We start from the raw sequence: 25,785 nt of genomic DNA, 5'->3' as shown, positions 1-25,785 counted from the left end.
AAGAATAGAAAATCTGTCCCCCAGACACTGGCCAACACCTTCCCTGAAGTAAGTACCCGGCAGAGTAAGAATAGAATACCTGGCCCTCAGACACTGGCCAACAACTTCCCTGAGGTAAGTATCTGGCAGAGTAAGAACAGAAAATCTGCCCGCAGACACTGTTCACCACCTTGCATGAGGTAAGCACCCGGTGGAGAAAGAATAGAAATTTAGCCCCCAGACACTGGCCAACATCTTCCCTCAGGTAATTACCCGCCTGAGTAAGAATGGAATTTTATCCCCCAGACAATGGCCAAAACCTTCCCTGAGGTAAGTACCCGGTTGTGTTAGAATAGAAATTTAGCCCCCAGAGACTGACCAACACCTTCCCAGAGGTAATGACCCAACGGAGTGAGAATAGAAATTTAGCCCCATACACTGGCCCACATCTTCCCGGAGTTAAGTACCTGCCAGAGTAAGAATAGAAAACCTGGCCCCCAGACACTGGCCAACAATTTACCTGCAGTTAGTACCCGGTGGAGTAGGAATAGAAATGTATCCCGCAGACACTGGCCATCACCTTCTCTGAGGTATGTACTCGGAGGAGTAAGAATAGAAAATCTGGACCCCTGACACTGGCCAACACCTTCTCTGAGGGAAGTTACCGGCAGAGTAAGAATAGAAAATCTGACCCCCAGACACTGGTCAACACCTTCCCTGAGGTAAGCACCCTACGGAGTAAGAATAGAAAATCTGGCCCCCAGACGCTGGCTAACACCTTCACTGAGGTAAGTACCCTTTGGAGTAAGAATAGAGGTATAGCCCTCAGTCACTGGCCAACACTTTCCCTGAGGGATGTACCCTGCAGAAAACAAAATTAATTTACCTCTTGACACTGGCCAAAACCTTCCCTGAGTTAAGTAACCGGCAGAGTAAGAATAGAAAATCTGGCCCCCAGACACTGGCCAACAATTTACCTGCAGTTAGTACCCGGTGGAGTACGAATAGAAATTTAGCCCGCAGACACTGGCCAACACCTTCTCTGAGGTATGTACTCGGAGGAGTAAGAAAAGAAAACCTGACCCCCAGATATTGGTCAACACCTTCCCTGAGGTAAGTACCCCACGGAGTAAGAATAGAAAATCTGTCCCCAGACACTGGCCACCACCTTTCCTGAGGTAAGTACCCAGTGGATTAAGAATAGAAAATCTGGCCCCCAGACTCTGGCTAACACCTTCACTGAGGTAAGTACCCTTTGGAGTAAGAATAGAGGTATAGCCCTCAGACACTGGCCAACACTTTTCCTGAGGGATGTACCCTGCAGAGTAAGAATAGAAACTTAGCCCCAGATTCTGGTCAACACCTTTCGTGCGGTAAGTACCTGGAGGAGTAAGAATAGAAAATCTGGCTCCCAGACACTGGCCTACACCTTCTCTGAGGTAAGTACCCGGCAAAATAAGAATCGGATACCTGGCCCCCAGACACTGGTCGCCTACCTTCCCTGAGGTATGTTCCAGGCGGAGTAAGAATAGAAATGTTGCCCCTAGACACTGCCCAACACCTTTCCTGAGGTAAGTACCTAGCAGGGTATGAATGGAAATTTTGCCCCCAAACACTGGTCAACATCTTCCCTGAGGTAAGTACCAGGCAGAGTAAGAATAGAAATCCAGCCCCCAGTCATTGGTCATCACTTTCCCTAAGGTAAGTATCTGGCACACTAAGAATAGAAATTTAGCCCCCAGACACTGGCCAACACCTTCCCTTAGGTAAATGCCCTGCTGAGTAAGAATGGAATTTTAGCCCCCAGACACTAGCCTACACCTTCCCAGAGGTAAGTACCCAGCAGAGTAAATAAAGAAATTTAGCCCCCAGAAACTGGACAACACCTTACCTGAGGTAAGTATCCTGCTCAGTAAGAATAGACATTTAGCCCGCAGACACTGGCCAACTCCTTCCCTGAGAAACATACCTTGTGGAGTAAGAATAGAAATGTAGCCCCCACACACTAGCCAACACCTTCCCTGAGGTAAGTACCCAACGGAGTGAGAATAGAAATTTAGCCCCACACACTGGCTAACATCTTCCCTGAGGTAAGTACCCGGCGGAAAACAAAATAAATTTACCTCTTGACACTGGCCAAAACCTTCCCTGAGTTAAGTAACCGGCAGAGTAAGAATAGAAAATCTGGCCCCCAGACGCTGGCCAACAATTTACCTGCAGTTAGTACCCGGTGGAGTAAGAATAGAAATTTAGCCCGCAGACACTGGCCAACACCTTCTCTGAGGTATGTACTCGGAGAAGTAAGAATAGAAAATCTGGCCCCCTGATACTGGCCGACACCTTCTCTGAGGGAAGTTCCCGAGTGAGTAAGAAAAGAAAACCTGACCCCCGGACATTGGTCAACACCTTCCCTGAGCTAAGTACCCTACGGAGTAAGAATAGAAAATCTGTCCCCCAGACACTGGCCACCACCTTCCCTGAGGTAAGTACCCAGTGGATTAAGAATAGAAAATTTAGCCCCCAGACTCTGGCTATCACCTTCACTGAGGTAAATACCCTTTGGAGGAAGAATAGAGGTATAGCTCTCAGACACTGGCCAGCACTTTCCCTGAGATATGTACCCTACAGAGTAAGAATAGAAATTTAGCCCCAGATTCTGGTCAACACCTTTTGTGAGGTAAGTACCTGGAGGAGTAAGAATAGAAAATCTGGCTCCCAGACACTGGCCAACACCTTCTCTGAGGTAAGTATCTGGCAGAGTAATAATCGAAAATCTGGCCCACAGACACTGGTCACTACCTTCCCTCAGGTATGTTCCCAGTGGAGTAAGAATAGAAATGTTGCCCCGAGACACCTGCAAACAATTTCACTGATGTAAGTACCCAGCAGAGTAAGAATAGAAATTTAGCTCATAGACAGTGTCCAACACCTTTCCTGAGGTAAGTGCCTGGCAGGGTATGAATAGAAATTATGGCCCCAAACACTGGTCAACATCTTCCCTGACGTAAGTACCCGGAGGAGTAAGAATAGAAATGTTAGCCCCCACACACTAGCCAACACCTTCCCTGAGGTAAGTACCCAACGGAGTGAGAATAGAAATTTAGCCCCATATACTGGCTAACACCTTCCCTGAGGTAAGTACCCGGCGGAAAACAAAATAAATTTACCTCTTGACACTGGCCAAAACCTTCCCTGAGTTAAGTACCCGGCAGAGTAAGAATAGAAAATCTGGCCCCCAGACACTGGCCAACAATTTACCTGCAGTTAGTACCCGGTGGAGTAAGAATAGAAATTTAGCCCGCAGACACTGGCCAACACCTTCTCTGAGGTATGTACTCGGAGGAGTAAGAATAGAAAATCTGGCCTCCTGACACTGGCCAACAACTTCTCTGAGGGAAGTTCCCGAGAGATTAAGAAAAGAAAACCTGACCCCCAGACATTGGTCAACACCTTCCCTGAGGTAAGTACCCTACGGAGTAAGAATAGAAAATCTGTCCCCAGACACTGGCCACCACCTTCCCTGAGGTAAGTACCCAGTGGATTAAGAATAGAAAATCTGTCCCCCAGACTCTGGCTATCACCTTCACTGAGGTAAGTACCCTTTGGAGGAAGAATAGAGGTTTAGCCCTCAGACACTGGCCAGCACTTTCCCTGAGGTATTTACCTGATGGAGTAAGAATAGACATTTAGCCCCCAGGCACTGGCCAACACCTTCCCAGAGGTAAGTACCCAGTGGAGTAAGAATAGAAATGTAGCCCCCAGACACTAGCCACAACCTTCCCTTAGGTAAGTACCTGGCAAAGTAAGAAGAGAAATGTATCCCCCAGACACTGGACAAAACATTCTCTGAGGTAATTACCTGGTACATTAATAACAGAATTATAGCCCCCAGATACTGGCTAACACCTTCCGTGAGGTAAGTACCAGTCAGATTAAGAATAGAAAATCTGGCCCCCAGACACATGCCAACACCTTCCCTGAGGTAAGTACCTCGCAGAGTAAGAAGAGAAATTTAGCCCCTAGACACTGGTCAACACCTTCCCTAAGGTAACTACCAGGCAGAGTAAGAATAGAAATTTGCCCCTAACACTCTCTGACACTTTCCCTGAGGCAAGTACCCGTCACGGTAAGAATTTAAATTTAGCCCCCAGACACTGGGCAACACTTTCACTGAGGTAAGTACCTGGCAGAGTGAGAATAGAAAATATGACACCCATGCACTGGTCAACACCTGCACTGAGGTACGTACCGGGCGGAGTAAGAATAGAAAATGTGGCCCCCAGACATTGGCTAACACCATCACAGAGTTAAGTACCCAGCAGAGTAAGAATAGAAATTTAGCCTCTAGACACTAGCCATCAACTGCCCTTAGGTAAGTACCCGGCAGAGCAAGAATAGAAAATCTGGCCACCAGACACTGGCCAACACCTCCCCTGAGGCAAGTACCCAGCGGAGTAAGAATAGAAATTTAGCCCCCAGACACTTGCCCGGACCTTCCCAGAGGTGAGTACCAGGTGGAGTAAGACTAGAAATGCAGCCCCAACACTGTCTAACACTATCCCTGAGGCAAGTAGCCAGTGCAATACGAATGGAAATGTAGCCCACAGACACTAGCTAACACCTTCCCTGTGGTAAGTACATGGAGGAGTAAGAATAGAAAATCTGTCCCCCAGACACTGGCCAACACCTTCCCTGAAGTAAGTACCCAGAAGAGTAAGAAAAGAAAACCTGGCTCCCAGACACTGGCCAACAACTTCCCTGAGTTAAGTATCTGGCAGAGTAAGAACAGAAAATATGGCAGACACTGGTCATCACCTTGCCTGAGGTAAGCACCTGGTGGAGAAAGAATAGAAATTTAGCCCCCAGACACTGGCCAACATCTTCCCTGAGGTAAGTACCCGGTGGAGAAAGAATAGAAATTTAGCCCCCAGACACTGGCCAACATCTTCCCTCAGGTAATTACCCGCCTGAGTAAGAATGGAAATTCAGACCCCAGAAACTGGACAACACCTTACCTGAGGTAAGTATCCTGCGCAGTAAGAATGGAAATTTAGCCCGCAGACACTGGCCAACTCCTTCCCTGAGATAAAAATCTTGCGGAGTAAGAATAGAAATTTAGCCCCGACACACTAGCCAACACCATCCCTGAGGTAAGTACCCAACGGAGTGAGAATAGAAATTTAGCCCCATACACTGGCCAACATCTTCCCTGAGGTAAGTACCCGGCGGAACAACAAAATAAATGTACCCCTTGACACTGGCCAAAACCTTCCTTGAGTTAAGTACCCGGCAGAGTAAGAATAGAAAATCTGGCCCCCAGACACTGGCCAACAATTTACCTGCAGTTAGTACCCAGTGGAGTAGGAATAGAAATTTAGCCCGCAGACACTGGCCAACATCTTCTCCGATGTATGTACTCAGAGGAGTAAGAATAGAAAATCTGGCCCCCTGACACCGGCCAACACCTTCTCTGAGGTAAGTTACCAGCAGAATAAGAATAGAAAAACTGACCCCCAGACACTGGTCAACACCTTCCCTAGGGTAAGCACCCTACGGAGTAAGAATAGAAAATCTGGCCCCCAGACACTGGCCACCACCTTCCCTGAGGTAAGTACCCAGCGGATTAAGAATAGAAAATCTGGCCTCCAGACTCTGGCTAACACCTTCACTGAGGTAAGTACCCTTTGGAGTAAGAATAGAGGTATAGCCCTCAGACACTGGCCAACACTTTCCATGAGGGATGTAACCTGCAGAGTAAGAATAGACATTTAGCTCCAGATTCTAGTCAAGACCTTTCGTGAGGTAATACCTGGAGGAATAAGACTAGAAAATCTGGCTCCCAGACACTGGCCAACATCTTGCCTGAGGTAAGTACCCGGCAAAGTAAGAATGGGATACCTGGCCCCCAGACACTGGCCAACACTTTCCCTGAGGTAAGTATCTGGCAGAGTAAAAATCGAAAATCTGGAGCACAGACACTGGTCACTACCTTCCCTGAGGTATGTTCCCGGCGGAGTAAGAATAGAAATGTTGCCCCCAGACACTGCCCAACACCTTCCCTGAGGTAAGTAACTGTCAGGGTATGAATAGAAATTTTGCCCCCAAACACTGGTCAACATCATCCCTGAGGTAAGTACTCGGCAGAGTAAGAATAGAAATCCAGCCCCCAGTCATTGGTCATCACCTTCCCTAAGGTAAGTACCCGGTGGAGTAGGAATAGAAATTTAGCCCCCAGACACTGGCCAACACCTTCCATGAGGTAAATGCCTTAAGAATGGAATTTTAGCCCCCAGACACTAGCCTACACCTTCCCAGAGGTAAGTACCCAGCAGAGTAAATAAAGAAATTTAGCCCCCAGAAACTGGACAACACCTTACCTGAGGTAAGTATCCTGCTCAGTAAGAATAGAAATTTAGCCCGCAGACACTGGCCAACTCCTTCCCTGAGATAAATACCTTGCAGAGTAAGAATAGAAATTTAGCCCCATACACTGGCTAACATCTTCCCTGAGGTAAGTACCTGGCGGAAAACAAAATAAATTTACCTCTTGACACTGGCCAAAACCTTCCCTGAGTTAAGTAACCGGCAGAGTAAGAATAGAAAATCTGGCCCCCAGACACTGGCCAACAATTTACCTGCAGTTAGTACCCGGTGGAGTAAGAATAGAAATTTAGCCTGCAGACACTGTCCAACACCTTCTCTGAGATATGTACTCGGAGGAGTAAGAATAGAAAATCTGGCCCCCTGACACTGGCCAACACCTTCTCTGAGGGAAGTTCCAGAGAGAGTAAGAAAAGAAAACCTGACTCCCAGACTTTGGTCAACACCTTCCCTGAGGTAAGTACCCTACGGAGTAAGAATAGAAAATCTGGCCCCCAGACTCTGGCTATCACCTTCACTGAGGTAAGTACCCAGTAGAGTAAGAATAGAAATTTAGCTCACAGACACTGCCCAACACCTTTCCTGAGGTAAGTACCTGGCAGGGTATGAATAGAAATTATGCCCCAAAACACTGGTCAACATCTTCCCTGATATAAGTACCCGGCGGAGTAAGAATAGAAATCCAGCCCCCAGTCATTGGTCATCACCTTCCCTAAGGTAAGTGCCCGGCGGAGTAAAAATAGAAATGTTGCCCAGAGACACCTGGAAACAATTTTACTGATGTAAGTACCCAGCAGAGTAAGAATAGAAATTGAGCTCACAGACACTGCCCAACACCTTTCTTGAGGTAAGTACCTGGCAGGGTATGACTAGGAATATTGCCCCCAAACACTGGTCAACATCTTCCCTGAGGTAAGTACTCGGCGGAATAAGAATAAAAATTTAGCCCCCATACACTAGCCAATGCCTTCCCTGAGGTAAGTACCTGGCAGAGTAAGAATAGAGATTTAGCCCCCAGACACTAGCTAACACTTTCACTAAGGTAAGTACCCGGCAGAATAAGAATAGACATTTAGCCCCCAGACACTAGCCATCACCTTCCCTTAGGTAAGTACTGGCAGAGTAAGAATACAAAATCTGGCCCCAGACACTGACCAATACTTTCCCTGAGGTAAGTATTCAGCCAAGTAAGAATATAAATGTATCCCCCCAGACACTGGCCTACACTTTCTCTGATTTAAGTACCTGGTGGAGTAAGACTAGCAATTTAGCCCCCAGACACTGGCGAACACCTTCCCTGATTTAAGTACCTGGTGGAGTAATAATAGAAATGTAGCCCCCAGGCACTAGCCAGCACCTTCCCTGAGGTAAGTATCTGGCATTCAAAGAATAGAAATTTAGCCCCCAGATACTAGGCAACACCTTCCCTGAGTACCAGGCAGACTAAGAATTATTTTTAGCCCCAGACACTGGCTAAAACCTTCCCTGAAGTAAGTACCCTGCAGAGTAAGAATAAAAATCTGGACCCCAGACACTGGCCAACACCTTCCCTGAGGTAAGCAACCGGCAGATTAAGAATTGAAATTTAGCCCCCAGACACTGGCCAACACCTTCCCTGAGGTAAGTACCCTGAGGAGTAAGAATAGTAATTTACCCCAAGACACTGGGAAAGACCTCCCTGAGGTAAGTACCCGGTGGAGTAAGAATAGAAATTTAGCCCCCAGACACTGGCCAACACCTTACCTGAGGTGAGTACCCAGTAGAAAAAGAATAGAAATTTAGCCCCCAGACACTAGCCTAAACCTTCCCTTGGGTAAGTATCTGGCAAAGTAAGAAAATAAATTTAGCCCCCAGGCACTGGCTAAAACTTTCCCTAAGGAAAATAGCTGCAGAGTAAGGATAGAAATTTAGTCCCCAGACACTTGCCAACACCTTCTCTGAGGTAAGTACCTGACAGAGTAAGAATAGAGATTTAGCCCAGAGGCACTAGCAAACACTTTCCCTGAGGTAAGTATCCGGCAGAGTAAGAATAGACATTTAGACCCCAGACACTAGCCATCACCTTCCCTGAGGTAAGTATCCGGCAGAGTAAGAATAGACATTTAGACCCCAGACACTAGCCATTACCTTCCCTTAGGTAAGTACCCGGCAGAGCAAGAATAGCCATTTAGCCCCCAGACACTAGCCATCACCTTCCCTTAGGTAAATACCGGCAGAGCAAGAATAACAAATCTGGCCCCAGACATTGGCCAACACTTTCCCTGAGGTAAATATTCGGCCAGGTAAGAATAGAAATGTATCCCCCAGATGCTGGCCTATACTTTCTCTGATTTAAGTACCTGGTGGAGTAAGAATAGCAATTTAGCCCCCAGACACTGGCCAACACCTTCCCTGATTTAAATACCTGGTGGAGTAATAATAGAAATGTAGCCCTCAGACACTAGCCAGCACCTTCCCTTAGGTCAGTACCTGGCAAAGTAAGAATAGAAATTTAGCCCCCAGGCACTGGCTAAAACTTTCCCTAAGGAAAATAGCTGCAGAGTAAGAAGAGAAATTTAGTCCCCGGACACTAGCCAACACCTTCTATGAGGTAAGTACCTGGCAGAGTAAGAATAGAGATTTAGCCCCCAGACACTAGCCAACACTTTCCCTGAGGTAAGTACCCGGCAGAGTAAGAATAGACATTTAGACCCCAGACACTGGCCAACACCTTCCCTGAGGTAAGTGCCCGGCAATGTAAGAATAGGAAACCTGGCCCCCAGACACTGGCCAACACTTTCCCTGAGGTAAGTATCTGGCAGAGTAAGAATCAAAAATCTGGCCCACATACACTGGTCACTTCCTTCCCTGAGGTATGTTCCCAGTGGAGTAAGAATAGAAATGTTGCCCCGAGACACCTGCAAACAATTTCACTAATGTAAGTACCCAGCAGAGTAAGAATATAAATTTAGCTCACAGACACTACCCAACACCTTTCCTGAGGTAACTACCTGGCATGGTATGAATAGAAATTTTGCCCCCAAACACTGGTCAACATCTTCCCTGAGGTAAGTACCCGGCAGAGTAAGAATAGAAATCCAGCCCGCCAGTCATTGGTCATCACCTCCCCTAAGGTAAGTGCCCGCCAGAGTAAGAATAGAAATGTTGCCCCGAGACACCTGCAAACAATTTCACTGATGTAAGTACCCAGCAGAGTAAGAATAAAAATTTAGCTCACAGACACTGCCCAACACCTTTCCTGAGGTAAGTACCTTGCAGGGTATGAATAGAAATTTTGCCCCCAAACACTGGTCAACATCTTCCCTGAGGTAAGTTCCCGGTGGAGTAAGAATAGAAATCCAGCCCCCAGTCATTGGTCATCACCTTCCCTAAGGTAAGCACCCGGCGGAGTAAGAATAGAAATTTAGCATCCAGACACTGGCTAACACCTTCCCCGAGGTAAGTGCCCAGCAGAGTAAGAAAATTAATTTTGCCCCCAGACGCTAGACAACATCTTCCCTGAGGTAAGTACCCGGCGGAGTAAGAATAGAAATCCAGCCCCCAGTCATTGGTCATCACCTTCCCTAAGGTAAGTACCCGGCGGAGTAAGAATAAAAATTTTGCCTCCAGACACTGGCCAACACCTTCCCTGAGGTAAGTGCCCAGCAGAGTAAGAAAATAAATTTAGCCCCCAGACACTGGAAAACACCTTACCTGAGGTAAGTATCCTGCGCAGTAAGAATCGAAATTGAACCCGCAGACACTAGCCAATGCCTTCCCTTAGGTAAGTACTGGCAGAGTAAGAATACAAAATCTGGCCCCAGACACTGACCAATACTTTCCCTGAGGTAAGTATTCAGCCAAGTAAGAATATAAATGTATCCCCCCAGACACTGGCCTACACTTTCTCTGATTTAAGTACCTGGTGGAGTAAGACTAGCAATTTAGCCCCCAGACACTGGCGAACACCTTCCCTGATTTAAGTACCTGGTGGAGTAATAATAGAAATGTAGCCCCCAGGCACTAGCCAGCACCTTCCCTGAGGTAAGTATCTGGCATTCAAAGAATAGAAATTTAGCCCCCAGATACTAGGCAACACCTTCCCTGAGTACCAGGCAGACTAAGAATTATTTTTAGCCCCAGACACTGGCTAAAACCTTCCCTGAAGTAAGTACCCTGCAGAGTAAGAATAAAAATCTGGACCCCAGACACTGGCCAACACCTTCCCTGAGGTAAGCAACCGGCAGATTAAGAATTGAAATTTAGCCCCCAGACACTGGCCAACACCTTCCCTGAGGTAAGTACCCTGAGGAGTAAGAATAGTAATTTACCCCAAGACACTGGGAAAGACCTCCCTGAGGTAAGTACCCGGTGGAGTAAGAATAGAAATTTAGCCCCCAGACACTGGCCAACACCTTACCTGAGGTGAGTACCCAGTAGAAAAAGAATAGAAATTTAGCCCCCAGACACTAGCCTAAACCTTCCCTTGGGTAAGTATCTGGCAAAGTAAGAAAATAAATTTAGCCCCCAGGCACTGGCTAAAACTTTCCCTAAGGAAAATAGCTGCAGAGTAAGGATAGAAATTTAGTCCCCAGACACTTGCCAACACCTTCTCTGAGGTAAGTACCTGACAGAGTAAGAATAGAGATTTAGCCCAGAGGCACTAGCAAACACTTTCCCTGAGGTAAGTATCCGGCAGAGTAAGAATAGACATTTAGACCCCAGACACTAGCCATCACCTTCCCTGAGGTAAGTATCCGGCAGAGTAAGAATAGACATTTAGACCCCAGACACTAGCCATTACCTTCCCTTAGGTAAGTACCCGGCAGAGCAAGAATAGCCATTTAGCCCCCAGACACTAGCCATCACCTTCCCTTAGGTAAATACCGGCAGAGCAAGAATAACAAATCTGGCCCCAGACATTGGCCAACACTTTCCCTGAGGTAAATATTCGGCCAGGTAAGAATAGAAATGTATCCCCCAGATGCTGGCCTATACTTTCTCTGATTTAAGTACCTGGTGGAGTAAGAATAGCAATTTAGCCCCCAGACACTGGCCAACACCTTCCCTGATTTAAATACCTGGTGGAGTAATAATAGAAATGTAGCCCTCAGACACTAGCCAGCACCTTCCCTTAGGTCAGTACCTGGCAAAGTAAGAATAGAAATTTAGCCCCCAGGCACTGGCTAAAACTTTCCCTAAGGAAAATAGCTGCAGAGTAAGAAGAGAAATTTAGTCCCCGGACACTAGCCAACACCTTCTATGAGGTAAGTACCTGGCAGAGTAAGAATAGAGATTTAGCCCCCAGACACTAGCCAACACTTTCCCTGAGGTAAGTACCCGGCAGAGTAAGAATAGACATTTAGACCCCAGACACTGGCCAACACCTTCCCTGAGGTAAGTGCCCGGCAATGTAAGAATAGGAAACCTGGCCCCCAGACACTGGCCAACACTTTCCCTGAGGTAAGTATCTGGCAGAGTAAGAATCAAAAATCTGGCCCACATACACTGGTCACTTCCTTCCCTGAGGTATGTTCCCAGTGGAGTAAGAATAGAAATGTTGCCCCGAGACACCTGCAAACAATTTCACTAATGTAAGTACCCAGCAGAGTAAGAATATAAATTTAGCTCACAGACACTACCCAACACCTTTCCTGAGGTAACTACCTGGCATGGTATGAATAGAAATTTTGCCCCCAAACACTGGTCAACATCTTCCCTGAGGTAAGTACCCGGCAGAGTAAGAATAGAAATCCAGCCCGCCAGTCATTGGTCATCACCTCCCCTAAGGTAAGTGCCCGCCAGAGTAAGAATAGAAATGTTGCCCCGAGACACCTGCAAACAATTTCACTGATGTAAGTACCCAGCAGAGTAAGAATAAACATTTAGCTCACAGACACTGCCCAACACCTTTCCTGAGGTAAGTACCTTGCAGGGTATGAATAGAAATTTTGCCCCCAAACACTGGTCAACATCTTCCCTGAGGTAAGTTCCCGGTGGAGTAAGAATAGAAATCCAGCCCCCAGTCATTGGTCATCACCTTCCCTAAGGTAAGCACCCGGCGGAGTAAGAATAGAAATTTAGCATCCAGACACTGGCTAACACCTTCCCCGAGGTAAGTGCCCAGCAGAGTAAGAAAATTAATTTTGCCCCCAGACGCTAGACAACATCTTCCCTGAGGTAAGTACCCGGCGGAGTAAGAATAGAAATCCAGCCCCCAGTCATTGGTCATCACCTTCCCTAAGGTAAGTACCCGGCGGAGTAAGAATAAAAATTTTGCCTCCAGACACTGGCCAACACCTTCCCTGAGGTAAGTGCCCAGCAGAGTAAGAAAATAAATGTAGCCCCCAGACACTGGAAAACACCTTACCTGAGGTAAGTATCCTGCGCAGTAAGAATCGAAATTGAACCCGCAGACACTAGCCAATGCCTTCCCTGGGGTAAGTACCCGGCAGAGTAAGAATAGAGATTTAGCCCCCAGACACTAGGTAACACTTTCCCTAAGGTAAGTACCCGGTAGAGTAAGAATAGACATTTAGCCACCAGACACTAGCCATCACCTTCCCTTAGGTAAGTACTGGCAGAGTAAGAATACAAAATCTGGCCCCAGACACTGACCAATACTTTCCCTGAGGTAAGTATTCAGCCAAGTAAGAATAGAAATGTATCCCCCCAGACACTGGCCTACACTTTCTCTGATTTAAGTACCTGGTGGAGTAAGACTAGCAATTTAGCCCTCAGACACTGGCGAATACCTTCCCTGATTTAAGTACCTGGTGGAATAATAATAGAAATGTAGCCCCCAGGCACTAGCCAGCACCTTCCCTGAGGTAAGTATCTGGCATTCAAAGAATAGAAATTTAGCCCCCAGATACTAGGCAACAACTTCCCTGAGTACCAGGCAGACTAAGAATTATATTTAGCCCCAGACACTGGCTAAAACCTTCCCTGAGGTAAGTACCCTGCAGAGTAAGAATAAAAATCTGGACCCCAGACACTGGCCAACACCTTCCCTGAGGTAAGTACCCTGAGGAGTAAGAATAGTAATTTACCCCAAGACACTGGGAAAGACCTCCCTGAGGTAAGTACCCGGTGGAGTAAGAATAGAAATTTAGCCCCCAGACACTGGCCAACACCTTACCTGAGGTAAGTACCCAGTAGAAAAAGAATATAAATTTAGCCCCCAGACACTAGCCAAAACCATCCCTTGGGTAAGTATCTGGCAAAGTAAGAAAATAAATTTAGCCCCCAAGCACTGGCTAAAACTTTCCCTAAGGAAAATAGCTGCAGAGTAAGGATAGAAATTTAGTCCCCAGACACTTGCCAACACCTTCTCTGAGGTAAGTACCTGGGAGAGTAAGAATAGAGATTTAGCCCAGAGGCACTAGCAAACACTTTCCCTGCCCTGAGGTAAGTATCCGGCAGAGTAAGAATAGACATTTAGACCCCAGACACTAGCCATCACCTTCCCTGAGGTAAGTACCCGGCAGAGTAAGAATAGACATTTAGACCCCAGACACTAGCCATTACCTTCCCTTAGGTAAGTACCCGGCAGAGCAAGAATAGCTATTTAGCCCCTAGACACTAGCCATAACCTTCCCTTAGGTAAATACCGGCAGAGCAAGAATAACAAATCTGGCCCCAGACATTGGCCAACACTTTCCCTGAGGTAAGTATTCGGCCAGGTAAGAATAGAAATGTATCCCCCAGATGCTGGCCTATACTTTCTCTGATTTAAGTACCTGGTGGAGTAAGAATAGCAATTTAGCCCCCAGACACTGGCCAACACCTTCCCTGATTTAAGTACCTGGTGGAGTAATAATAGAAATGTAGCCCTCAGACACTAGCCAGCACCTTCCCTTAGGTCAGTACCGGGCAAAGTAAGAATAGAAATTTAGCCCCCAGGCACTGGCTAAAACTTTCCCTAAGGAAAATAGCTGCAGAGTAAGAATAGAAATTTAGTCCCCAGACACTAGCCAACACCTTCTATGAGGTAAGTACCTGGCAGAGTAAGAATAGAGATTTAGCCCCCAGACACTAGCCAACACTTTCCCTGAGGTAAGTACCCGGCAGAGTAAGAATAGACATTTAGACCCCAGACACTGGCCAACACCTTCCCTGAGGTAAGTGCCCGGCAATGTAAGAATAGGAAACCTGGCCCCCAGACACTGGCCAACACTTTCCCTGAGGTAAGTATCTGGCAGAGTAAGAATCAAAAATCTGGCCCACATACACTGGTCACTTCCTTCCCTGAGGTATGTTCCCAGTGGAGTAAGAATAGAAATGTTGCCCCGAGACACCTGCAAACAATTTCACTAATGTAAGTACCCAGCAGAGTAAGAATATAAATTTAGCTCACAGACACTGCCCAACACCTTTCCTGAGGTAACTACCTGGCATGGTATGAATAGAAATTTTGCCCCCAAACACTGGTCAACATCTTCCCTGAGGTAAGTACCCGGCAGAGTAAGAATAGAAATCCAGCCCGCCAGTCATTGGTCATCACCTTCCCTAAGGTAAGTGTCCGCCAGAGTAAGAATAGAAATGTTGCCCCGAGACACCTGCAAACAATTTCACTGATGTAAGTACCCAGCAGAGTAAGAATAAAAATTTAGCTCACAGACACTGCCCAACACCTTTCCTGAGGTAAGTACCTGGCAGGGTATGAATAGAAATTTTGCCCCCAAACACTGGTCAACATCTTCCCTGAGGTAAGTTCCCGGCGGAGTAAGAATAGAAATCCAGCCCCCAGTCATTGGTCATCACCTTCCCTAAGGTAAGTACCCGGCGGAGTAAGAATAAAAATTTAGCCTCCAGACACTGGCCAACACCTTCCCTGAGGTAAGTGCCCAGCAGAGTAAGAAAATAAATTTAGCCCCCAGACACTGGACAACACCTTACCTGAGGTAAGTATCCTGCGCAGTAAGAATAGAAATTGAACCCGCAGACACTAGCCAATGCCTTCCCTGAGGTAAGTACTCGGCAGAGTAAGAATAGAGATTTAGCCCCCAGACACTAGCTAACACTTTCCCTAAGGTAAGTACCCGGTAGAGTAAGAATAGACATTTAGCCACCAGACACTAGCCATCACCTTTCCTTAGGTAAGTACCGGCAGAGTAAGAATACAAAATCTGGCCCCAGACACTGGCCAACACATTCCCTGAGGTAAGCAACCGGCAGATTAGGAATTTAAATTTAGCCACCAGACACTGGCCAACACCTTCCCTGAGGTAATTACCCTGAGAAGTAAGAATAGTAATATACCCCAAGACCCTGGGCAAGACCTTCCCTGAGGTAAGTACCCGGTGGAGTACGAATAGAAATTTTGCCCCCAGACACTGGCCAACACCTTACCTGAGGTAAGTACACAGTAGAGTAAGAATAGAAATGTAGCCCCTAGACACTAGCCAAAACCTTCCCTTAGGTAAGTACCTGGCAAAGTAAGAATATAGATTTAGCCCCCAGGCACTGGCTAAAACTTTCCCTAAGGAAAATAGCTGCAGAGTAAGGGTAGAAATTTTTTCCCCAGACACTAGCCAACACCTTCTCAGAGGTAAGTACCTGACAGAGTAAGAATAGAGATTTAGCCCAGAGGCACTAGCAAACACTTTCCCTGAGGTAAGTACCCGGCAGAGTAAGAATAGATATTTAGACCCCAGACACTAGCCATCACCTTCCATGAGGTAAGTACCCGGCAGAGTAAGAATATACATTTAGACCCCAGACACTAGCCATCGCCTTCCCTTAGGTAAATACCGGCAGAGTAAGAACACAAAATCTGGCCCCAGACATTGGCCAACACTTTCCCTGAGGTAAGTATTCAACCAAGTAAGAATAGAAATGTATCCCCCAGACACTGGCCTATGCTTTCTCTGATTTAAGTACCTGGTGGAGTAAGAATAGCAATTTAGCACCCAGACACTGGCCAACACCTTCCCTGATTTAAGTACCCGGTGGAGTAATAATAGAAATGCAGCCCTCAGACACTAGCCAGCCCCTTCCCTTAGGTAAGTACCTGGCAAAGTAAGAATAGAAATTTAGCCCCCAGGCACTGGCTAAAACTTTCCCTAAGGAAAATAGCTGCAGAGTAAGAATAGAAATTTAGTCCCCAGACAGTAGCCAACACTTTCCCTGAAGTAAGTACCCGGCAGAGTAAGAATAGACATTTAGACCCCAAACACTAGCCATTACCTTCCCTTAGGTAAGTACCCGGCAGAGTAAGAATAGAAAATATGGCCCCTAGACACTAGCCAACAGTTTCCCTGAGGTAAGCATTCAGTGGGGAAAGAATAGAAATGTATTCCCCAGACACTGGCCTACACCTTCCCTGATTTAAGTACCTGACAGAGTAAGAATAGAAATTTAGCCCCCAGACACTGGCCAACACCTTCCCTGATTTAAGTACCTGGTGGAGTAAGAATAGAAATTTAGCCCCCAGACACTAGCCAGCACCTTCCCTGAGGTAAGTATCCAGCAGACTAAGAATAGAAATTTAGCCCCCAGATACTAGGAAACACCTTCCCTGAGGTAAGTACCAGGCAGACTAAGAATTTTTCTAAGCCCCAGACATTGGCCAAAACCTTCCCTGAGGTAAGTACCCTGCAGAGTAAAAATAAAAATCTGGCCTCCAGACACTGGCCAACACCTTCCCTGAGGTAAGCAACTAGCAGATTAGGAATAGAAATGTAGCCCCCGGACACTGGCCAACTCCTTCACTGAGGTAAATACCCCGAGGAGAAAGAATAGTAATTTACCCCAAGTCACTGGGCAACACCTTCCCTGAGGTAAGTTCCCGGTAGAGTAAGAATATAAATTTAGCCCCCGGACACTAGCCAAAACCTTCCCTTAGGTAAGTACCTGGAAGAGTAAGAATAGAGATTTAGCCCCCAGACACTAGCCAACACTTTCCCTGAAGTAAGTACCCGGCAGAGTAAGAATAGACATTTAGACCCCAAACACTAGCCATTACCTTCCCTTAGGTAAGTACCCGGCAGAGTAAGAATAGAAAATATGGCCCCTAGACACTAGCCAACAGTTTCCCTGAGGTAAGCATTCAGTGGGGTAAGAATAGAAATGTATTCCCCAGACACTGGCCTACACCTTCCCTGATTTAAGTACCTGACAGAGTAAGAATAGAAATTTAGCCCCCAGACACTGGCCAACACCTTCCCTGATTTAAGTACCTGGTGGAGTAAGAATAGAAATTTAGCCCCCAGACACTAGCCAGCACCTTCCCTGAGGTAAGTATCCAGCAGACTAAGAATAGAAATTTAGCCCCCAGATACTAGGAAACACCTTCCCTGAGGTAAGTACCAGGCAGACTAAGAATTTTTCTAAGCCCCAGACATTGGCCAAAACCTTCCCTGAGGTAAGTACCCTGCAGAGTAAAAATAAAAATCTGTCCTCCAGACACTGGCCAACACCTTCCCTGAGGTAAGCAACTAGCAGATTAGGAATAGAAATGTAGCCCCCGGACACTGGCCAACTCCTTCACTGAGGTAAATACCCCGAGGAGAAAGAATAGTAATTTACCCCAAGTCACTGGGCAACACCTTCCCTGAGGTAAGTTCCCGGTAGAGTAAGAATATAAATTTAGCCCCCGGACACTAGCCAAAACCTTCCCTTAGGTAAGTACCTGGAAGAGTAAGAATAGAAATTTAGCCCCCAGACACTGGCCAAAACATTCCCTAAGGAAAATACCTGGCAGAGTAAGAATAGAAATTTAGTCCCCAGACACTAGCCAACAACTTCACTGAGGTAAGTACTAGGTAGAGTAAGAATAGAGATTTAGACCCCAGACACCAGCCATCACCTTCCCTTCTGTAAGTACCTGGCACAACACTTTCCCTGAGGTAAGTATTTAGCTGAGTAAGAATAGAAATGTATCCCCCAAGACAATGGCAACACCTTCCCTGATTTAAGTACCTGGCGGAGTAAGAATAGAAATTTAGCCCCCAGACACTGGCCAACACCTTCCCTGATTTAAGTACCTGGTGGAGTAAGAATAGAAATTTAGCCCCCAGACACTAGCCAGCACCTTCCCTGAGGTAAGTATCCGGCAGACTAAGAATATAAATTTAGCCCCCAGATACTAGGAAACACCTTCCCTGAGGTAAGTACCAGGCAGACTAAGAATTTTTCTAAGCCCCAGACATTGGCCAAAACCTTCCCTGAGGTAAGTACCCTGCAGAGTAAAAATAAAAATCTGGCCTCCAGACACTGGCCAACACCTTCCCTGAGGTAAGCAACTGGCAGATTAGGAATAGAAATGTAGCCCCCAGACACTGGCCAACTCCTTCACTGAGGTAAATACCCTGAGGAGAAAGAATAGTAATTTACCCCAAGTCACTGGGCAACACCTTCCCTGAGATAAGTTCCCGGTAGAGTAAGAATATAAATTTAGCCCCCGGACACTAGCCAAAACTTTCCCTCAGGTAAGTACCTGAAAGAGTAAGAATAGAAATGTAGCCCCCAGACACTGGCCAAAACATTCCCTAAGGAAAATACCTGGCAGAGTAAGAATAAAAATGTAGTCCCCAGACACTAGCCAACAACTTCCCTGAGGTAAGTACCAGGTGTAGTGTGAATAAAATGTAGCCCCCAGAAACTGGCCAACACCTTCCCTGAGGTAAGTCCCATTGGAGTGAGAATAGAAATTTAGCCCCCACACACCAGGCAACATCTTTCCTTAGGTAAGTACCCAGCGGAATAAGAATATAAATTTACCCCTTGACACTTGCCAAAAACTTCTTTGAGGCAAGTACCCGCCAGAGTAAAACTAGAAAATCTGGCCCCCAGACACTGGCCAACACCTCCCTGAGGCATGTACTCAGAGGAGTAAGAATAGAAAATCTGGCATCCTGGCACTGGCCAACACCTTCCCTGAGGTAAGTACCCGGCAGAGTAAGAATAATAAATCAGTCCCCCCAGACACTTGTCAACACCTTCCCTGAGGTAAGTACTCAGCAGAGGAAGAATAGAAAATATGGCCCCCAGACACTGGCCAACACCTTCCCGGAGCTAAGTACCCAGCAGAGTAAGAATAGAAATATAGCCCCCAGAAATTAGCCATCATCTGCCATTAGGTAAGTACCCGGCAGAGTAAGAATAGAAAATCTGACTGCCAGACACTGGCCAACAATTTCCATGAGGTAAGTGCCCAGCAAAGTTAGAATAGAAATTTAGCCCACAGAAACTAGCCAACACCTTCCCTGAGGTAAGTAGCCAGCAGAGTAAGAACAGAAATGTAGCCCCAAGACACTGGCCAACACCTTCCCTTAGGTAAGTACCTGGCAGAGTAAGAAAGAAAAATAAGGCCCCAGACACTGGCCAACACCTTTCCTGATGTAAGTTCCCGGCAGAGTAAGAATAGAAAATTAGGCACCCAGGCACTAGCCAACACCATCCCTTAGGTAAGTACCCGACAGTGTAAGAATAGAAAATCTGTCCCCAGACATGGGCCAACTCCTTCCCCGAGGTAAGTACCCCGCAGAGTAAAAATAGAAATTTAGCCCCAGACACTGGCCAGTACCTTTCCTGAGGTAAGTTCCCTGCAGGGTAAGAATAGAAATTTAGCCCCCAGACACGGGCCTTCACCTTCCCTGAGTAAAGTACCCAGCGAAGTATGAGGAGAAATTTATCCCAGAGACACTTGCAAATACCTTAACTTAGGTAAGTATCAGGCGGAGTAAGAATAGAAATCTAGCCCCAGACACTGGCCCACACCTTCCCTAGGTAAGTAGCCGGCAGAGTAAGAATAGAAATTTAGCCCCCAGACACTGGCCAACACCTTAACTGAAGTAACTACCCTGCGAAGTAAGAATAGTAATTTGGGACCCAGGACAATGGCCAACACCTTCCCTGAGGTAAGTACCCGGTGAAGTAATAAAAGAAATTTAGCCCCCAGACAATGGCCAACACCTTCCTGAGGTAGGTGCTGAGTGGAGCAATAATCTAAATTGAGCCCACCGACATGGGTCAACCATTTCCCTGAGGTAAGTACCTGGCAGAGAAGGAATATTAAATCTGGCCCCCAAACACTGGCCAACACATTCCCTGAGGAAAGTACCCAGCAGAGTAAGAATAGAAATGTATCCTCCAGACACTAGCCATCACCTTCCCTCAGGTAAGTACCCAGTATAGTAGGAATAGAAAATCTGGCCCCCAGGCACTGGCCAACACCCTCCCTGGGGTAATACCCAGTGGAGTTAGAATACAAATGTAGCCCATAGACACTAGTGAACACCTTCCCAGAGGTAAGTACCCTGTAGGGTAAGAAAATAAATGTAGTCCCCAGACTCTTGCCAACATCTTCCCGGAGGTAAGTATTCAGCATAATAAGAATAGAAATGTATCCCCAAACACTGGCCTACACCTTCCCTTAGATAAGTACCTGGCAGAGTAAGAATAGATATTTAGCGTCAGGACATTGGCCAAAACCTTCCCTGAGGTAAGTGCGCGGCAGAGTACGAATAGAAAATCTGGCTCCCAGAAACTGCCCAACACCTTCCCTGAGGTATGTACCCAGCAGAGTAAGAATAGAAATTTAGCCCCCAGACACTGGCCAACACCTTCCCTGAGGTATGTAGCCAGTGGTGTAAGAATAGAAATTTAGCCCCAAGACACTGGACTACACCTTCCCTGAGGTAAGTACCCGGCAGAGTAAGAATAGAAGTTTATGCCCCAGACTCTGACCAACACCTTCCCTAAGGTAAGTACCCAGCAGAGTAAGCATAAAAATTTAGCCCCAAGACACTGGCCCACATCTTGCCTGAGGTAAGCACCCGGCAGAGTAAGAATAGAAAATCAGGCACCCAGATACTTGCCAAAACCTTCCCTGAGGTAAGTACACAGTGAAGTAAGAATAGAAATGTAGCCCTCGGACACTAGCCAACACCTTCCCTTATGTAGGTACTCGGCAGAGTAAGAATAGAAAATCTGGCCCCAGACACGAGCCAAAACCTTTCCTGAGTAAACTACCCAGCTAAGGACCCAGCAGAGTATGAATATAAATGTAACCCCAAGACTCTGGCCAACACCTTCCCCGAGGTAAGAACCCGGCAGATTAACAATAGAAATTCAGCCCGCAGACACTGGCCAACATCTTTTCCGAGGTAAGTTCCCTGCAGTGTAAGAAAAGAAATGTATCCCCCGGACACAGGCCTACACCTTCCCTAAGTAAAGTACCCAACGAAATATGAAGAGAAATTTACCCCAGAGACACAGGCAAACACCTTCCCTTAGGTAAGTATCAGGTGGAGTAAGAATAGAAATCTAGCCCCAGACACTGGCCCACACCTTCCCTGAGGTAAATGGCTGGCGGAGTAAGAATAGACATTTAGCCCCCAGACACTGGCCAACACCTTTCCTGATTTAAGTACGTGGTGGAGTAACAATAGAAATTTAGCCCCCAGACACTTGCCAACACCTTCCCTGAGGTAAGTACACAGCAGACTAAGATTAGAAATTCAGCCCCCAGACACTAGGCAACACCTTCCCTGAGATAAGTACCAGGCAGAGTAAGAATAGAAATTTAGCCCCCAGAAACTGTCCAACACCTTTCCTGAGGTAAGCAACCGGCAGATTAGGAATAGAAATGTAGCCCCCAGACTCTGGCCAACACCTTCCCTGAGGTAAGTATCCTACGGAGTAAGAATAGTTGTTTACCCCAAGACAGTAGCCAAAACATTCCCTTAGGTAAGCACCTGGCAGACGAAGAATAGAAATTCAGCCCCCAGACACTAGGCAACACCTTCCCTGAGGTAAGTACCAGGCTGAGTAAGAATTGAAATTTAGCCCCCAGACACTGTCCAACACCTTTCTTGAGGTAAGCAACCGGCAGATTAGGAATAGTAATTTAGACCCCAGATACTGGCCAACACCTTCGCTGAGGTAAGTACCCCCTGAAGTAAGAATAGAAATTAAGCCCCCAGGCACTAGCCAAAACATTCCCTTAGGTAAGTACCTGGCAGAGTAAGAATAGAAATGTTGCCCCCAGACAATGGCCAAAACATTTCCTGAGGTAAGAACCTGGTGCAGTAAGAACAGAATTTTAGCCCCAGACTCTGGCTAACACCTTCCCTCAGGTAAGTACCTTGCAGAGTAAGAAGAGAAATGTTGCCCCTAGACACTGGCCAAAACCTTCCCTGAGGTAAATACCAGGCGGAGTAAGAATAGAAATGTGGCCCCTCAACACTGTCAAACACTTTCCCTGAGGCAAGTACCTGGTGCGGTAAGAATAGAAATTTAGCCCCCAGACACTGACCAACACCTTCCCTGATGTAAATTCCCAGCAGAGTAAGAATAGAAAATCAGGGTCCCAGACACTGGCCAACACCTTCCCTGAGGTAAGTACTGAGTAGAGTAATAATAGAAATGTAGACAACAGACACTATCCAACACCTTCCCTTAGGGAAGTACCCGACAGAATAAGAAAAGAAAATCTTGCTCCAGACATGGGCAGAGTAAGAATATGACATCTGGCCCCAGATACTGGCCAACACCTTCCCTGAGGTAAGTACCCAGCAGAGTAAGAAGTGAAAATCTGACCCCTAGACACTGGATAACAACTTACCAGAGGTAAGTACCCAGCAGAGTAAGAATAGAAATTTAGCCCCCAGACACTAGCCATCAACTGCCCTTAGGTAAGTACCCTGCAGAATAAGAATAGAAAATCTGGCCCCCAGACACTGGCCAACACCTTCCCTGAGGTAAGTGCCCAGTGAAGTTAGAATATAAATTTCACCCCCAGACACTAACCAATACCTTCCCTGAGATAAGTATCTGGCAGAGTAAGAAAAGAAATTTAGCCTCCGGACACTAGCCATCAACTGCCCTTAGGTAAGTACCCGGCAGAATAAGAATAGAAAATCTGGCCCCCAGACACTGGCCAACACTTTCCCTGAGGTAAGTGCCTAGCAGAGTAAGAATATAAATGTAGCCCCCAGACACTAGCCAATACCTTCCCTGAGGTAAGTACCTGGCACAGTAAGAAAAGAAATTTAGCCCCCAGACAGTGGACAACACCTTACCTGAGGTTAGTATACAGCGGAGTGAGAAAAGAAATTTAGCCCCTAGACAGAAGCTTACACCTTCCCTGAGGGAAGTACCAGGCGGAGTAAGAATAGAAATTTGGCCCCCGAACTGTCTGACACTTTCCCTGAGGCACGTACCCGGTGCAGTAAGAATAGAAATGTAGCCTCCAGGCACTAGCCAACACCTTCCCTGAGGTAAGTGTCAGGCAGAGTAAGAATAGAACATCTGGCCCCCAGACTGTGGCCAACACCTTCCCTGAGGTGAGTACTCGCCAGAGTAAGAATAGAAATTTAGCCCCCAGATACCGGCCAGCACCTTCCCTAAGGTAAGTAACTGGCATAATAAGAATTGAAATTTGGCCCCTAGACACTGGCCATCACCTTCACTGAGGTAAGTAGCCAGCGGAGTAAGAATAGAAAATCTGGCCCCACATACTGGCCAACACCTTTCCTGAGGTAAGTACCAAGTGGAGTAAGAACAGAAATTTAGCCCTCAGACACTGGTCAACACCTTCACTGAGGTAAGTACCCTGCAGAGTAAGAATAGAAATCAAACAACAAAATCTGGCCAGCACCTTTCCTGAGGTAAGTACCGGGAGGAGTAAGAATAGAAAACCAGGCTCCAAGACACTGACCAACACCCTCCCTGACATAAGCACACGGCAGAGTAAGAAAAGGAAATCGGTCCCCCAGACACTGGCCAAACACCAACCCTGAGGTAAGTATCCAGCAGAGTAAGAATAGAAAATCTGGCCCCCAGACGCTGGGCAAAACCTTCCCTGAGGTAAGTACCCAGCGGAGTAAGAATGGAAATTTGCCCTGGACACTGACCAACACCTTCCCTAAGGTTAGTACCCATAGAAGTAAGAATAGAAATTTAGCCCACAGACACTGGCCAAAAAATTCCCTGAGGTAAGTATCCTGGCAGGGCATGAATAGAAATTTTGCCCCTAGACACTGGCCAACACCTTGTCTGAGGTAAGTACCAAGCAGGGTAGGAATAGAAATCTAGCCCCCAATCATTGGTCATCAACTTCCTAGAGGTAAGTACCAGGCAGAGTAAGAATATAAATTTAGCCCCCATACACTGGCCAACACCTTCCCTGAGATTATTACCCGGCTGAGTAAGAATGGAAGTTTAGCCCTCAGACACTAGCCAACACCTTCCCTGTAGTAAGTACCCAGCGGTGATAGAATAGATATTTAGCCCCCAGACACTGGCCAACACCTTCCCTGAGGTAAGCACACGGTGTAGTGAGAATAAAAATGTAGCAACCAGAAACGGGCCAACACCTTCCTTGAGGTAAGTCCCATTGGAGAGAGAATAGAAATTTTGCCCCCACACACCGGGCAATATCTTCCTTTAGGTAAGTACCCGGCGGAATAAGAATATACATTTACCCCTTGACACTGGCCAAAACCTTCTCTGAGGTAAGTACCCAGCAGAGTAAGAATAGAAAATCTGGCCCCCAGACACTGACTAACACCTTACCGGAGGTATTTACTCAGAGGAGTTAGAATAGAAAATCTGGCCACCTGGCACTGGCCAACAACTTCCCTGAGGTAAGTACCCGGCAGAGTAAAAATAGAAAATCTGACCCACAGACACTGGTCAACACCTTCCCTGAGGTAAGTACTCGGCGGAATAAGAATAGAAAATGTGGCACCCCTGACACTGACCAACAACTTCCCGGAGCTAAGTACCCAGAAGAGTAAGAATAGAAATATAGCCCCCAGACATTAGCCATGACCTGCCCTTTGGTCAGTACCCGGCAGAGTAAGAATAGAAAATCTGGCCCCCAGACACTGACCTATAATTTCCCTGAGGTAAGTGCGCAGCAGAGTTAAAATAGAAATGTAGCCCACAGAAACTAGCCAACACCTTCCCTGAGGTAAATACCCATCAGAGTAAGAAAAGAAATGTAGCCCCCAGGTACCTGACAACACCTTACCTGAGGTAAGTATCCAGTGCTGTAAAAATAGAAATTTAGCCAGCAGACACTGGCCAACACCTTCCCTGATGTAAGTACCTGTCAGAGTAAGAATAGAAATTTAGACCCAAGACATTGGCCAACACCTTCCCCGAAGTAAGTACCTGGCAGTGTAGGAAAGAAAAATTAGGCCCCAGACACTGGCCAACACCTTTCCTGATGTAAATTCCCGGCAGAGTAATAATATAAAATCAGGGACCCAGACACTGGCCAACACCTTCCCTGAGGTAAGTATTTAGTAGAGTAATAATAGAAATGTAGACAACAGACACTAGCCAACACCTTCCCTTAGGGAACTACCCGGCAGAATAAGAATAGAAAATCTTGCCCCAGACATGGGCCAACACCTTCCCTCAGTAAACCACCCACAAAAGTACCCAGCAGAGTAAGAATATAAATTTAGCCCCAAGAACTGACCAACA

The sequence above is a fragment of the Triturus cristatus genome, chromosome 8 (assembly GCF_964204655.1).
Source record: "Triturus cristatus chromosome 8, aTriCri1.1, whole genome shotgun sequence".
Taxonomy (NCBI): Eukaryota; Metazoa; Chordata; class Amphibia; order Caudata; family Salamandridae; genus Triturus; species Triturus cristatus.
Note: the sequence above shows the minus strand (reverse complement) of the source record.